The sequence below is a fragment of the Eumetopias jubatus genome, unplaced genomic scaffold, assembly GCF_037043125.1.
Source record: "Eumetopias jubatus isolate StellerSeaLion01/CBP00866 unplaced genomic scaffold, mEumJub1_p1.0 scaffold_8, whole genome shotgun sequence".
Classification (NCBI taxonomy): Eukaryota; Metazoa; Chordata; class Mammalia; order Carnivora; family Otariidae; genus Eumetopias; species Eumetopias jubatus.
In genome coordinates this window covers 88316289-88334244 of record NW_028274814.1, presented here as the reverse complement: position 1 = coordinate 88334244, position 17956 = coordinate 88316289, and the positions used below count along the sequence as shown (strand labels likewise).

Genomic DNA, 17956 nt, shown 5'->3' with positions numbered 1-17956 from the left:
GGCTGCTGTCAGCCAATGACTGAGCATGGCAGGCTGCCACTGCTGGCCCATATCTGCAGGACATGTTCTTAAAATGAGCAATTCTGGCTCTGGGAACGCCCCCCACTAATCTGTTAAAAACTCTCTTAGAATTGCCCAGTAGTCTGAGACTCTTCTTGCTCAATCCTTTCCTGTACTGCCATCAGATCTCCGTCATAATAGGAAGCTTTCTCCTGAGTTCCCCCTCTATTTTTTTAAAAGATTTTTTAAAGGTAATCTCTACACCCAACGTAGGGCTTGAATTTACAACCCCAAGATCAAGAGTTGCATGTTCTACCAGCTGAGCCAGCCACGTGCCCCTACTTTATTCTTAACAGAATATCACCCCATGAAATTTTTGCCCCTACTTTACTCTTAACAGAATATTACCCAATGAATAATTTTTAGAAAAAATTTATTTATTTATTTGAGAGAGAGAAAGAGAGAACAAGCAGGAGGAGCGGAGGGAGAGGGAGAGAGAATCTCAAGCAGACTCTGAGCTGAGCATGGAGCCTGATGTGGGGCTTGACATGGGGCTCAATCTTATGACCCTGAGATCACGACCTGAGCTAAAACCAAGAGTCGGATATTTAACCAACTGTGCGACCCAGGCACCCCAAATTTTTTGCATTTTGAACACTATCTTGGTGTCTACTTCTCTTCTCATAAGACCTGAATTAATATAATGACTAACTGCTGAATTGTTTACTATGTGTCCAATGAAGCTTATAAAGCATGCCTCATCTCACATTTTAATATAGCAGTGTAAATACGTTCATTGCTTGACTTTCCCCCTAGAAATTTTTGCTAGACAACACTTTTTTTTCTTTTAAAAGTGGTTACCTCAAAGTTGTAGACAATTGCAGTAAATATGTTTTGGAAAGTACCAGAATGTTCTGGAATGTATTGTTGAAAACTTGTATAAAATTAAATCAGTCATATAACATACGTAAGGAGCTACATATCACTGAGTATAATCAATCAGAATATGGTTGATGCAACAAGAGACCAATAAAATGTTAGAGGCACTCTAAAGTCTCAGGATCCTTCCATTTGGCATATAAGCTAACCTTGCAAAATAACACCAAACATTACTCTCTGGTTCAAAAGGTGTTGAGTTAGCTGCAGACTGCCAAACATTGATTATAAGACTACTTCAATCCCTTGTGTTGATATCCACAAGCAGTGGTCATTTGAGGTACTTGCTAGGGTCAAGGCTGGGGTCAGGGCTGGGGTTGGGAGAGAGGCCAGGAGAGAAAGACAGAGAGACAAAGACAGAGATAGAGCCCAGTCCATTCCCTGGACCAAATACTGCATATCATCCACTCCTTTTTCCATGGTTTAGAGTCACTGCTTGAAGCATACTGAAGGAAAATGAATAGAAGGTGATCCAGGGAAGTAGTGTTTATTGTCTGCTTCCTTAGGTGTTACTTCCTGATATCTTAACCTGGGTCTTTCTGTGGACTTCAGGGTGTCGTTAACCAGAATAATGCAAGTGGATACATAAATTACAGTGTATTCTATAATAGGATATTAAATCCACAAATAAAATTAAATATAATTAAACACACTAAACTACATAAATCTCACAAGCAATATTAAACAAAAAACAAGTCACAAAAGAAAATATAATTTGATATTCATTTAAATGAAATTTAAAATAGGTAAAAATGAAACCATTTTTGGATTATTTGGAAAAACTTTCAAAAATCAAGACAAAGATCATCACAAAAGTCAAGATGGTGGTTAACTCTAGGGACAGTGAGAGGGATGTAATCAAATACAGTTAACTAGGTGTTCATTTCATATTCTTTGACTATACATATATATATATTATGCACTCTGCATGATTATTTCTCAATAAAGATTACATTGGATAATAACACAAAATTTTATGGACACTATGTTCTCTGTCATATTAAGAATGCTTGAAATATAATACTGAAGGAATACATATGATTAATAAAAACCAGGTTTTAGGGGACACCTGGGTGGTTGAGTCAGTTAAGCATCTGCCTACGGCTAGGGTCATGATCCTGGGGTCCTGGGATAGAGCCCCATGTTGGGCTCCCTGCTATTAGGGAACCTGCTTCTCCTTCTGCCCCTCCCCCTGCTCATGCTCTCTCTCTCTCAAATAAATAAAATAAAATAAAATAAAAAAACAGGTTTTAAGAAGCAACTTACTCTGGAGTTAGAAATATGAAAACAATCTCAATTACTTTTTATGGGGAAAATATCTAAAACTATACACAAACACACATACACACAGAGAATGATACATTTAAAAAATTGAAGGTGATAAAAGTTTTTGTTTCGTTATCTAATAATTCCCATGTTCTATTTACTCCTTAGAAAGCTGACTCTACACACATGCATTCTCCTAGCTACCACAAACTGAAATTATGTAACATTCAGTGGTATCAGCCATGGTCTCAGAATGGTTCATGTGATTATTTCCTGGGGTAGATAGCTGAAATTTGGACCCTTGGGGAATTGGATCATTTGATGTGACAATTGTACAATTTTGAAGTAATCCTCTCTGAGAACAGTACAGGGAAAATTTTCACTGTGTATAAAATGAGTTGATGGGCTCCCTGGAGGTGAGAGGAGATAGGAAGGAAAGATTAAGGTTATTAAAAGGTGTAACGAAATCCAACTTTACTCATTGCCTTCTTTTGCTAGAAACTTTCTATTGGCCATCAAACTGGACTTCTGAATCAGGTAGAGGAATTAAATCTACTCTAATTCTTTTCAACACATTCACATCCCTTGACTAAAATGGCACTTTAAAATGTCGGTTTAAAAAAAGGAGCAGCAATAATAAGAAGCGTATTTATTGAGCCATTGGACAAAGAAGGAAAGAAAAGAAACGACATGAACAATTGATCCTTCAAGTTTCTCTTTATGTCTGCATTTGAAGACCATTGACTCAGACATTCTCCACTAGGAAGGATACAGGTGACAGCAGCTAGGGAATTAAAGATCGATGTTTGACCAAGACTGTGACCTGGCTTCTGCTTCTTTTTTCTGTACATTTCTCAGAAAATTTATAGAGTTCACCTTATCACTGGGGAAGATGTATAACATATTAGTCACAAACCCAATCAGTGCTTCCCCACTTATACTTCTACTTCTACCCTTTCTCTTGAAATTTTTCATTTGTAAAAGCACAGAGCCTCAGTAACTCATCTCTTCAAGATGAATTCAGAAATAATTACTTATTTTATGTTTGCTTATTTTTTCTAAGACTCACTAAAAAATGTAAACAGCAATTATAAGAAATGAGATTCTCCTTTAAAAAAAAAAGAACCTGTTATGCATAGATGTGTGACAATCATATCTATAGTAGATAACACAGCATAATCTTCTCATTTCCTCGGTCAGGGGCTTCATCCCATGCATGGCTGACTGATCCAGGGATGTATATCAGACCTAAGGTTAAACCTCATACCCAAGCCTAGAAATTAGATTATTTCTTCTCAGAATTTGAAATGCAGAGGTCTGCATCTGAGTCACTCTAAGGCTAGCTTTTATTTATTTTTTAAAAAATTTATTTGAGAGAAAGAGAGAGTGTGTGCGCATGCACACTAGCGGGGGAGGGGCAGAGGGACAGGGAGAGAGACTCAAGCAGACTCTGGGCTGAGAGTGGAGCCTGACACAGGGCTTGATCTCCTGACCCTGAGATCACGACCTGAGCCGAAACCAAGAGTCAGATGCTTAACTGACTGTGCCACCCAGGTGCCCCTCTAAATCTAGCTAGCTTTTAGAGGAATTCCATTACCTGATGCTGACATTCCAAAAATGCTTAGATGCCTGGGGTGCCTGGCAGGCTCAGTTGTTAGAACATGTGACTCTTGATCTCAGGGTTGTGAATTCAGGTCCCACACTGGGTGTGGAGATTACTTAAAATAAAATCTTAAAAAAGTGCTTAGATGCCTATCTTTCTCCAGGCTTGATTATTCAGAGTTCTGAGAATGTCTTAGTGTGTGAGGCTATTGGGAAGTCTCCAAGCAAAGTCACCTAATAAAAACTGGGTCAAGGTTAGAGTGGCCTCAGAATGAACTCCATAGTGCACTGAAAGGAGCTGCAGCTGGAAATTATCAGTCAATGGTGCTCCTATCAGTGAAAATCTATTTCTTATCAATAGATAACATTGAAAATATGACTATATCCCTCTCTGGTATATTTTAATTTCCAACTTTAACCTCAGCAAGATATTTTTAGGTTTTCGGTTGTTGTTGTTATTGCGTCTTCTTTGTGCCTTCCATGAATCTTCAAAACTATTTTAATAATCCATACTTTAGCATATATCAGAGTGCAGATTTCATCATCATTTTAATATGCTATAATATTTTTCACTGTATATTGTTCTTTCATGTTGTTCATCTGTTTTATTTTGACCATTTCTGGGATAACATTTTTATAAACTTAAATTTATTTTTTAAGGATAATTTATTGGGGCACCTGTGTGGCTCAGTCAATTGGGCGTCTGCCTTTGGCTTAGGTCGTGATCTCTGGGTCTTGGGATCGAGCCCTACGTCAGGCTCCCTGCTCAGCCGGAGTCTACTTGTCCCTCTCCCTCTGCCCCTCCCCCTGTTCTCTCTCAAATAAATAAAAATCTTTAAAAAAAAAAGGGATAATTTGTTGAGATTGTTCTCAAAAATACTACAGGAATGCTGTTTTTTGAATAACTAAATATCCAAAAATGTATTTTACCCTCTTTTGAATGATGTTACAGCTAGGTAATTCATTTTTAAATTACTCGCTATTTCTTACAATAGTCCAATATTAGTTCCCTTATTTTTGTTATTTTCAATATTGCACATTAAAAGACTGATGATTTTATAATTCTCTTTCCTGAGTATATTATCTAGAAGCTTTGGCTTTAATTTTTATTGATCCTCTAATTCAACTATTTTGCTAGGGTATCATAATATCTAACATACGTATTACTTGGTATGCACAGTGTTATAAAGGCTTTATATAAAGATCGATTCATTTAATTGTTTAAAATGCTCCATCATCTAGACATAGCAAATCATTTTTTATAGATAAAAAATTGAGACAGTGATATCTTAAGTAATTTTCCAAAGCTCGTAAGTTAGTAAATGGAAAAAGAAAGGTAAATCTGTTATTTATCAGGCTGTAGAGTCTGTGTTGCTTTACCACAGCAATACTCACTCATTGACCTGTGTTTCTTGATCCCCCTTCATAAATGGGTTGTACTCATTTTTTGCCTATTTAAGTCCAGTGTGGGACCACTCAATCCCCAGGTGAGTCTGCCTGATGAGATCTACAGGTAGCTGTGGTTTGGTAAGCAGTAGTAGAAGAGGATAAGTTCCTTTACTTTTCAAACTTTATAGAATTCAGCCTAGGAAGCTCTGACCTCTGGTTTGAGATTTAGAGGCGACAACATGTCTATATTCAGAAGTAAGAAAGGAGGAAGACTTGTCAGTACAAACTACACCTACCTCCAATTCTGTAGGCATTAGTAGAAACAATTAAGTAGGATGATATAAACAATTTAGCAGTGCCAACGCAGCTCAATTCAAGGGCATAATCAAAGTCATCTAAGTAATTCTCCCAATAGAGGGATTAGTGGTTTACCCACCTGGCTCCATTCAGAACTTTTATCTATATTCATGGGGAACCTGGGTGGCTCAATGGATTAAGTGTTTGACTCTTGGTTTTGACTCAGGTCATTTTCTCAGGATCCTGAGATCGAGCCCAGAGATGGCCTCCACGCTCAGCATGGAGTCTGCTTGTCCCTCTCCCTCTGCTCTTCCCCCTGCTCTTTCTCTTATTCTTTCTCTCTCTAGAATAAATAAATAAAATCTTTAAAAAATAATTTTTATCTATGTTCAATTTTGTTTTCCCCTCTCTGGCCTCTCTATCCTTTATACACACATTTGTACCCCAGAGCAACGTTTATCAACTAAAGAGTCAGCACTGTAGCCCTATCATGGGTTGTTGTTTTTTTCTTTTTTCCAGTTTCCACCACTGGCCTAACATAGTGTATATGCCTCCAGCAGAGTAAGGGAAGAGGGAGGATTTAGGTATGCATTCTTCCCAGAATCCCCCATCACTCATCAGTTTTGGGTCTAACAGCTTTGAATTCTCTAAATTTGGAGGGTATGTGCTATGGTGAGTGCTGTGAATTGTGTAAGGAACATTTTATTTTTAAAGTATGCTGGCTATAAAGACTAAGTCCCAAGCATTGTATTATACTTTTAAGAAGTAATATAGTTTTCCCATTAAAACAAAGTTATTCATTTTGTAAAAATTTATTGCGAATAGTAGCTATATAAATCCAAGGCAACAGAAAAGGTACAATCTCAAAATATTCTCTAGTTCTAGGTGTATAATATTTCCACTTGATTGGGGAATGTGGTGTTTTTGTTTTGTTTTGTTTTTACTTTCCTGTACTGTTTCTCAGGAGGCCCTATTCTTCCCTGGGGTAATTTTTAGCATAACAAGAAAAGAAAAATGTCCTTCCTCTCCAAGCCCAAGGCCTGCTGTGCTTGATTATCTATCAGTCCCAGGAGCTTTAGTTCCTGAACCTCATTGGTGTGAGTCAGGTTTTTAGTCGCTTTCAGGTAATCCTACTATGTGATCTATTCGATATTTAGCAGTATTTTAAAGAAACTATCCTTCCCTCAAAGAGAGCTACAGGCCTCACTTTTTGTTCCTTATCGAAGGATTTAAAATTTCTTTCTTCTTGCTTTGAATATGTATTTTGGGTAGCAGGAGTCATTTTAGTATTTGGGTTTAACACAAAGCTCTCAAGAGCCTTGGACAGCAAGTGAACAATGACTGTAATTCCGGCGGTTCTCCATACTGTTTGCCTCAATTCTTGTTCATGTTAAATGTGTTCCAGAACAAACACATATGTGCAGCACTGGAGACTAATTTTAATACAGAAGATAACAGATAAATTAATTTTTTCTCTACATTTAGTACTTCCAATTATATTTTGACCTCAAAGTTTTCATCTGAGCAAGAAAAAAATTCACTCAATTTACTGTTTCCCACTTTGAAGTTGTTTCTGGTGTTTACTCTCTGTCTGGTGTTTACTTATGACTGCATCTAAATATTAGGGAGGCGTTCTATTTGAATCAACATAGATTTAATGAATGTTTACTTGATTCTGGAAAAGCAAAGTAAAAAATGAGTGTTAACCTTGTCGTTGGGGGGGGACTATCATTCAAAAAGGAGAGATAGATTAAACTTGCAAATTATATTATTAATTCACACATAAATCTTTATGTATTATAGAATATATGATGTTTTATATGTAAAACATAAAATATACATTTAATACACGACATAATATTCAAATATTATGATATGATAGTATATGTTGCATTTGTTACATATTTTATATATAAATATAGTAATGCTTGAGATTTGAAATAATATATAGGGCTTTTAAAGAACAGATATACAGAGGGTTAGTGCTGGCCAACTATATATGGGAGAGTAGAGTAGCAAAAACAAAATCAGAGTTTTAATAAAATTTTTGAGGATGAATAGAGTTGCAGACATGGGACAAGAATAAGGAGAACATTCCAAGAGAAGGAACAGTAAACTCAAGTCACTGATATGTGAAACGGCATCACAGTTATAGACTTGTGGTGTGACAGGGCTTAAAAGCAGAGTCTAATTAAGTCATCGAACAATCTGATGTTCCTGTTACACATTCCATGCAGGATCCATCCTGTGATTGAACCTGGACAAAACTGATGATTACTTAGGTCAGATCATTTCAGCTTACTAGTAGACCAGATATTTTTAAGTGAAAATTTTTATGAAAAAAATTTTTTTTGATAATGAATAAACTTTACTGAATGAAAACTACATTTAATTACTTCAAATTTACCTTAAGTACAAAGACCCTTGCATCTGTTTTTAAATACTAAAATTTGGGACTTTTGTTATAAAGTCTTAATCTCCTCTCATGTAATGACCGGTGAAGTGAGTAAATCACCTAACCCAAGGATAGAATATAGTTTTCTAACACAATAATAGAGACGTCGAGTAAAAATGGTTAATATGACTTTTGTCTGTTTTATTGCAATTTTCTATTCTAAGACTTTATACTTTCATGTCTCCTTATCAGAGTTCACATTCTTAATTTTTCTCAGTGAATCTGATCAAAGTTGAGTTTAAGTTCACTGCACTGTTACATTCTTAAGTAGTACTGCTTATTCCAAAATCTTAAAACTTTTGATTGCCTCCTTTATTAATTACTTTAGGAACTAATTGTCTGTCTTCTTTGTGTGGTAATGTGGTAAGTGGACATCAAAGGATATCTTGGGAATAATCTACCTTGTACTGTGAGCTACTCCACATAAGTGCACAACCTAAGCAAATACCTCTGATTCCAGTGAGTATCCCTGGTTACCAATGGTTTGTTTCTCTGTATAAACCTAGGAGCTGCCAGGTGCTGCAGCTCTATTATCCCATATGAACTCTGTTTATATGGGCTTAACTGTCCATCTATTTTATTAGAGAACCATGTGTTTTATCCACTGGCATACTAATATTCTGCTTTTGTTTGGGGAAAAAACTACTTTTCTATTAGAATCCAAGTTGAAAGGATTCATTGGGCAGAAACACAGAGAAGCCTTGATACTTCTACACAGAAGTACTATTAAATAACCAATTTGTTGACAGAAACTTAGGCAATTTTCTTACTTATTCATTTCAGTTATATTATTGTTTCTTCAGCATTAGCAGTGTCTTGGAAATATGTATTTGTTTAAATGGAGTTAATATTGTGTCTCCTGTTCACTGAATGGGCAAATTGTTCAGTAGTTGCCAATACTAATGTATTATAGAGTAATATTAATATTCAAATTGCAAGGTGACTACAGTAATTAGGCCAAATTACTAACTTTTGATTTAAAAAAAATAATATAGGTCTCTTAAATGCAATACAGTTACTAATGTTAATGCTGTAGTAGTTTAAAAAATAGCTTTGCTAACAGGAGAGGAAGAAAAGGGGAGTATGTCAGAGGGGGAGACGAACCATGAGAGATGATGGACTCTGAAAAACAAACTGAGGGTTCTAGAGGGGAGGGGGGTAGGGGGATGGGTTAGCCTGGTGATGGGTATTGAGGAGGGCACGTTCTGCATGGAGCACTGGGTGTTATGAACAAACAATGAATCATGGAACACTGCACCAAAAACTAATGATGTAATATATGGTGATTAACATAACAATAAAAAAATTAATAAAAAATAAAGATTAAAAAAATAAATAAAAAATAGCTTTGCTGTTGACCCCTCAGAAAAAAAGGAATGCGTAAATCAACTTGGGATACCTTAAAACAGAGAAGAGTAACTACTTTCAGGAGCATTGTGACATAGGGAAGGAACAAATGTAAGCAAAAAGACAGTTTATAAGCTCCAAGTAAGAGGCATCATTTATCCTATAGTAAAATAACCATGCTCATACTTAGGCATTTATCAAATAGTTTATTATATGCTGTACGTTCTTTAAAATAGAATGTGAGATTCTGGGCTGTGTAGAAGCAGGTGCATGTCCCTGCCACCATATTTTTTTTTATTACAAGATTGAGAAAGAAACAGGCAGTTAAGATGCTCTGACTGATGGTGTCTCACATGATAGCTTTGTTTGAAGGTCATTTTTTACTGAATTTTTGACTTTTGTGTTTTGAATATTTGTTTCCTTATCTCATTATCATTTTGTTCTTTTAAATGAAATTTGTAAATTTATCTAAATGCCTGTGCTCTGTAAATACCTATTCTGTTATTTTTCTCTACAACTGCTTGTATGTCAAGGGTTCCCAGAAAATATGTTATTGTTGCACAGTAAAGTCTTATATTTTAGAATTATACCTTCAATTCAGAGTTAGAGAGCTTTTTTCCCTTTTCTGGCAGGGTAGCTGATTCAGGATGTCCAATAGAAAATTATAGCCATTCATCAATGAAGGCGAGGGAGTCATCTTTTATTGTAAAACCTTAGGCTTCTGGATGACTGTAAACTATCATAGACAGAATTACTCCCATTGTACTCCTTGGGGGCTTCTTTCTTCTCAGAAAAGAAAAACAGAGACAGTAAAGTTTGTTTGTTTGTTTCTTAACCACTGTCTACCTGAAGACTCCAAATATGCCCTTGCTTCAGACTTCTAGATTTTAGGCCCTTCTCTCTCAGAAAGTATTAGATTGTGGGATTCAAATTGGTATGACTTAGAAAGTGATCTAGTCTACTGTTGAAGCTACTGTGTCGTATAGGCCCAGGGAAGGTATTAGTTTATGGATGGATGTGATGATTTTTTACTGGGAGACTAAACAGGCAAGACAGAGGGGTTTCTTTTTGCTTTTGTTCTTATATTATTATTTTTTCTTTTCTCAGTAGGTGAGCTTATATCAAAGGGCAACATATCTCGTTAGCAACCGGAAAACCAAAATGAACCACAGTTTCCTTCACTTGCAACACAGGAGATACTCCCCATTTTCTATGAGAGCTCTGGTATGACAATCCAACCCTTTTATTCTGTTAATTGGGCTGGTAAAATAACAGGAAAAGTTAATGGCTTTGCTAAGAATGACTGACACATTATTGCCTAGTATTCCACCTTTCTCATCATATTTCTCTTCCTCCACCACAACTATTTTTATTTCCAAATTTTTGCAGGTCTAGATTTTTAGGACCTATAGGAACAAATACATTGTGCCATCATGAACTGAAGAGAAAGATCATTTATCAATCAATAAATAAGTAAACGGTAACTCATAATGAATTTAAAATTCTATGCCTAAAAAAGGGCAATTTTTAAAAATTTTGTGTAAAAACTAATTTTATTTCAGGTTAGATAATTCCTAAAATGAAAGGTTCACTAATTTTATTATTAAACTAAAGGAATATAAATGTTACTGCTAATAACAATATTACCATATGTCATAAATGATACCTTAAATTTAATAGTCAAGTTTTTCCACTCCTGCACTCTAGAGCCACCAGGAAATAAAACAGTAAAACCAGGATGGGAGGGAAGGACAGTAAAGAGTAACAGCCTTATATGTATCTGACCAAGAAAACAAAACTTAAGCTAATTGCAACACAAGATTACTCAGAAATTCAATTAAGATAAATAGCATTCATGGATGTTATTTGTCAAGAGATGACAGTTAACACACTTTTTCAGGTATTAGAAAACTTTCCACTGTGTATTTGGCCTGACCCACACATATCAATTCAAGATGTGTTCTTCCCTATAGGTATTTTTCCGGTAAGAAAAACCTTTTTAAACACTTATTCAACAAAAGTATATTATGGTCTGAAGTATAGGACTCTTAACTAAGAGTAAAACAGACAACCATCACCTTTAGAGAGTTACATTCTAGAATATGTAATAGTTATATTTTTTCATGTATATGGACAATTGTATAAGATAATGGATTTATTGTTTCATCTTGACTATGGAAAACAGATTATTATACATAAGGTAAACTTTTTCCTAGTTCAAATATTTTTCATTCCTATTTCTCTTTATTATTTATCACCATTTTAAGTAATATTATCTTAAAAAGCTTCTTGTATTCTTGTGGACTGTTTAAATTCTTTATGAAACAAGGTGAACTAAAATATACAAAAATCAGTGTGAGCAATATTCATGCCCCCAATTTGAGAATCAAACTAAATGAAACCTACTGAAAATTTAGACTTCTCATAATCTTAGGCATTAGCATTTTGAAACTACACAAATATATATTTAAATCAAAGAGGCAGGATGATAAAGCTCTATCACCAAAGAAGTTAAGAGAACTGGGATTACTTATTTCTCTTTCACTGGTTTTATATTTAATAATTTAAAGAGCATGCCCTGTCTAGATCACAAATTATAAAAACCTACTTTATCAAATGGAATGTATACTTATTTTTTTGGAATGTATACATTTTATATAACTTTTTAGTTTATTGCTCATATATGCTAATCAATTAACAGTTATTTTGCTCTCATTAGGTATCAGGATTTTCCCCAAGTTTCTTCCAAACCTTGTTAACTTAATTGTCTATTACATTTAATTTTATTAATAATTATTACTCTTTCGAGAGAGAGAGAGAGTGGAAGGAGGGGCAGAGGGAGAGGTAGAGAGGGAGAATCTTAAACAGGCTCTACACCTAGCACAGAGCCTGATATGGGGTTTTATCTCATGACCTGAGATCATGACCTGAGCTGAAATCAAGAGTCAGATGCTTAACTGACTGAGCCACCCATGTGCCCCTAATTTTATTAATTATTAACCAAAAGTAACCCTGTATGATAAATAGTATTATTACCCTCATAAGATAGATGAAGGAACTGGGGACAAGGGAAACTAAGTCACTTGAGCAAGTTATCATAGTCAGTAAGTGACGGTCCTTAGATTTGAACACAAACATCACAGCTGAAAGACTTAATCACTACACAGCTACAATATTCATTCTGCATGGACTGTGAAAAAAATATGTTATTATATTTGTATGGAGATAAAAGTAAAAAAAATGTTAAATGCAATAAGTGACAAATGGACATTAAAAAGTTTAGTCCAAGTGAAATTTAGAGCAAGAAGAAAACATCTTTTCAAGGGGCTTCAAGGAGTTGGGGTACAGAATGAGTCTTCTCGGAAAGTTGAGCCATTAGGAAGGAAGCAATATTGTACAATCGCAGATTTTAGAACTGGAAGATCTTTGAAAGACTACTTGTGGCCCTCCAAAGCTGCCCATACCCTTATTCCTGGAACCTGTGACTATATTATATTACTTGGCAAAAGGGACTCTGTAGATGTGGTTAAGCATTTGGATCTTGAGATAGGGATATATCCTGCATTGTCCAAGTGTGTCCCATCTAATCTCATGAGCCCTTAAAATGAGAAAAACTTACACATATAGAGTCAGAGAGATGTGATAAAACAAGAAACAGTAGAGATTCAAAGCTTGAGATGAATTTGGACAGTCTTTGCTAGATTTGAAGGTGGTGGAAGGAGGGCACAACCTAAGGAATTTGGTGGAGAATAGAGAATGGCACTTAACTGACAGCCCACAAGGAAACAGGGACTTCAGGCTATAACAGCAAGGAACTGAATTCTGTCAATCATCTGAATGGACAAAGAAACAGATCTTCCCCTAGACCTTCCAGAAAGGAATGCAGACAGCCAACACATTTGCTTTGACCCATGTCTGACTTCCGACCTGTACAATTATAAAACAATAACTTTGCATCATTTTAAGCTCCTGCATTGGTGGTGATTTATTATGGCAGTAATAGAAAACCGATACACCATCAGAAGAAAATCCCTTTACATAGGCAAATTATGTGTCCCTTCTATATGTAAGGAATTAGTGAGATTTTTACATGTAACATAGCTGGAAAATGGCAGTTACATTTGAAAAATTCCAGAATGACAAGTATTCATCATGGTTTTTAAGATCCTTTGGAAAAGAGATTCCAAATCTGTATCACTAATACATTCTAGAAAATAAAATTCTAATTAGAAGAGTTTAAGTCTCAGTAAGAAGGATTTCAATTTTGTATAAGTGAATTTTTCATAAAATTATAGAATGTTTGAGCTGGAGGCAAATTTGAAGATAATCATAATCAGCTCTGTAATTTTACATGAGCATGCTGAGGTATGGGACTTGTACATGTAAACTTTAGTTTTCCAATTTGAGGAAAGATTTTGGGAATAAGTTTTCACACTCAAAAGCCTACTTTTCCTTGTTGTCCATATTTGTTTATGTTCTATCATCAGGTCATACAGAGAACTACAACACCAGCCCCATAAGTGGCTTCTCAGCCCATGAATCTATAGCCTGTTTAAAGAATCAAGTACTAAAGGAAAATGTGAACCTGAATTCCACCAGTGAAGGCTATTGTAAAGATTTATTATGAACATGACTCATTATATCATCACTAAGATGGGAACAACAACGTGTATTACAAGGGCTACATGACCTGCACCATATTTTAGAAACCTGAAACCCAAATTGTGACAGGTATGTATAAAGAGAATTGATTTAAGCTTCCTTAAAAATGCAAATGCATTCATAACTTTAAGTCTGCACATATATTCCACCACTGACTTGGACTTCTAAACAGTTTCAATATTCATTCAAACTTTTATTAATGGAATTTCCATACTTATTTTATATAAGGGGTACAGTTTTGTTGTTGGATACATAAATGCATCCTCAGAAAAGTTACATATATGGAAGAAGAGCTTAGTAAATCATCTCTGACATATAATAAAATCTTTATAGAAAAACAATGGAAAGATATGGTAATCAACATGCTTTTTTTTTTTTGTCTTAGTTTTCCTCCTATCACTGATGACAAATCCCAAACGTATTCTTTCCTCCAGCTTATACATGGAATGAGTACTCGGGAAAGTTAGGGCTTGGCATTCTAATTCCAGGTTTCTTGAAACTCATCATTATTCCCATTAATGAAGGTAGGTATTTGACATAAAACCAGATTGGAATCCAGCGGTAAATCACTTCCACACTCATAACTGCAATCCTTTTTGAGAGAATTGGGTCAAGAAAAGTTCTTAATGATAATTTAGGTCAAATTCACGGTAAGTATGCCTCCTATTTGAGGCAGTATTTCTCTTTGAATAGAAGACATGTATTTTTATTTTAAAATAATCATGGTGATTTATAGATGTGAATTATCTCTGCAACAGAATTAGATAGTGACTTTACAGTGACACTTGATGCTTCCTAAATTTTCTGAAGTAGGCCATAAATCAGATAATCTCATAGAAATTTTTCATCCTCAGAACCACAATCTTATAAAGAATATACAATAGAAATTGTTTATTCCTCTACTACTATTATTTATTTGTATAGCCAACTAATTGTCAAAATGTTCTGAGAGAGAGAGAGATAGGAAGGGAGAGAGAACAGTTTCTTCCAAAAGACTTAGATCTATCATCTTTGTGATTGGTAAATGAATTCAAAAGGCAATTTGCAGCTTGAGAAATTTTGATGTTGATGGTGATTGTGGTGCCGTTTAATGATGATGACAATGATTATGACAGCAGTAACAGCAGATATTATTCATGAAATGCCTGTGTTGGGCCAGGCTTTCCCACACTTTGTCTCATGTAATAGAAAATTCAGCAATGGGAAAATATGGTATAAAGGAATTATATTGATTATGGAGATAAAACAAAGAAAATACCTAAATCTCATTTAAAAAGTGAGATAACACAAATGCTAAAACATAATCCCTGAAGGAAAATATATTAATATAAAACTACATTAGTTTTGTTTCTAAAACATCATTGGTGAAGAGGAAAAGAAAAAGTAAAATCATGTTAAATATTTTATCTAAAAGGGAAGGTATCAGGAGTAATGCATTTTTTACAGTAGTTTGGGAAATCATGGTTATAAAATTTCAGATTTTAATAATAGGAACACATGCATAATTTTCAAGGTATTACTAAAGAGACAAATCAGAGGAGGATGAAAAAAAGCAAAGAAGCACTGAAAGTCGGTAAGATCAAGGTGCGTGGGTGACACAGTCTGTTAAGGAATGACTGTTGGTTTCGGCTGGGGTCCTGATCTTAGGGTCGTGAGATCCAGCTCCGTGCTGGGCTCCACGAAGAGCATGGACTCTGCTTAAGACCCTCTCTGCCACTCTGCCCCTCTCCCTGTGCTCTCTCTCTCTCTCTCTCTCTCTCCAAAATAAGCAAAAAAAATTTTTTTTAAACAAAAGTAGTCAAGCTTTATTTAGGTTGTCCTAGTTACAGGTAACATATCTATCCTGCCCAAGTTATGCAGCCCCCTGAGCAGGCTCAGCCGCCCCTGCCCCCAGGCTCATTTCTTCTTCTTCTCCTCCTTGTCCTTCTTGCCATCCTTGTTGGCCTGCGAGGCCAGGGACCCCAGGGCATTTCGAATAGCTTCATTGTTGGGACCCACGCCTGGAAGGTTCTCCAGGACACTCTGAAGGAACTCGGGGTCCTGCATCACGTCCATAATCATCCCTCTCCTTGGCGGGCTCAGACGTGTCCCTGGCAGAACTGGCATCGATGTCAGCTGATTCTGCCTGGCCAAACTCTGCACCCTGCAGGGACATCTGCATGGCATAGGCGATCTGCTCCTCCTCGGTCAGACTGCTTAGGTCAGGGAGCCCAGTGTGGCCAAGCTCCTGCTGGCTGATGGTCATCTTCAGCAGAGCGTTGTCTGAGCCTTCAGCCCCAGCTGTAGCAATCCCTGCCTCAGCCGCAGAGGCTGCAGCTGCGCACCGGGCCTCCTCTTCCTACCGCTGCTGCTGCTCTTCCATAGATACATGGAGGGCCAGGGCCAGCTCAGGATCAGCACTGGGATCCACTCCGAATTCAAAGTCACTGGCACCAAGACCCAGCATGGCACCACCTTCACCAGCCAGAATCGGAGAACTGATGAGGGCGTCGGCCAAGCTGGGCCCAGGGGTCACTGTCACCAGATGAGAACTGGTTCCATCTTTGCCATTCAATGTGTTTTACAAAGGCTGTCAGCTTTTCTGTGTTCACCTCCTCTTCCCCAAAACTGATAATGTCAATATTTACTTTTTCCTTCTTGAGACGTTTAGCCAGTTTCACCAGATCCTTCTCGTTGTCCTCCACGGGGCTTCCCACAAAGGCAATGATGCGCATCTTGTGATTCTTGCCCGTCGGTGCATCAGAGCCAGATGGGCCACACGGATGCCAGTGCAGAAGGTGATCTTGCCCTTGGGTTGGACAGTGTGGAGCTTGGAAAGAATGCAGCCAGTGTCAGGGGTGAGTGTGGTCAGCACTTCACAGTCATTGGCCTTAAGTTCTATGTGAATTTTCATACTGATCTTTTTTATTTCACTATAGTTAGAAATAAAATATATAATATCTAACACTGCTGAACTATCATGGAAAATATATCAAACAACAATATAATTCACAATTTTTATAGCTCTGAGGAAATCACCTTCAAAATACTCCAAAATCACTTTTCAAATATTGATCATTTTAATTTACATTCCATTATATTATACATATAAATAATATAAATGTAGCCTTTTGCATGCAAAAGACTATGGCATTTGAACTGAAGAATATATATTTTAATTGATTGATAACTTTAGTTTATGTTTCAAAGTGGCAGGTAAAAGTGCAACGTACTTGTTTTTGAGAACTGAAAAGTGATCAACAGTGTTTTTGCTGTGCTGTCTTATTAATATGAGATATTTGATGATTAATCATACCTTTAGAAAGATAAAATTTGATCTAATTTTTTTAGCAAGTGGTTCATTTAAAGATAGTTCTTTTTCTAGCTCTGTCCTAATTAAAGCTGCTTCTTCTTCTTTTAGTTCTGTTCTAACTAGAGACAATAACATTTTCCAAAAACAAAAAATTAATGGATGGATTAGAAGTATAGACCAACTATGGGAATAAAAAAGAAAGTATTGGCTTAGTAAATCTATGAAAATTAAAATAAATGAGTTACTTTTATTTTGATGTAATTGAGTTACTTTGATATGAATCATTCATACTTAATCTAACTTGCTTGTTTGCTATATGCCAGTGAATTAACCCAGACGTGCCAAAAATTACCATTGATCAATAGCTTGAAATTACAGCATTTGAACTTTAACCTTTTATTCTGCTGTGTTGTACTCTGTATTCTGTCACTATATTTTGTAGAATTATTCGTTCTGGAAAGAGACCAATATTGTTCAGATTGTTGTAGAATTTTAAGAATGAACCCTTTCTACTTACAGAGATCTTAAGAATGGAAGAAAATTCTATTTTGGATTATAGTGAGCAGATGCCCCCTTATTTACAAAGGGGGGCATTGAGGGGACTAACATAATACAGAGGATGGAACATTCAGATCCTTGGATATTTAATATTTCCTCATGATGGAACAGGACAAAAGCAAATTAAGAAGGCAGCCACGACACTTCATTGG

The 17956-nt window shown here is 36.0% G+C and overlaps 1 pseudogene; it reads right to left on the bottom strand.

Moving 5' to 3' along the window:
• Nucleotides 1-15850: 15850 nt before the first annotated feature.
• On the bottom strand, nt 15851-16847 carry LOC114214877 (26S proteasome non-ATPase regulatory subunit 4 pseudogene; annotated as a pseudogene).
• Between the last annotated feature and the right edge of the window lie 1109 nt (nt 16848-17956).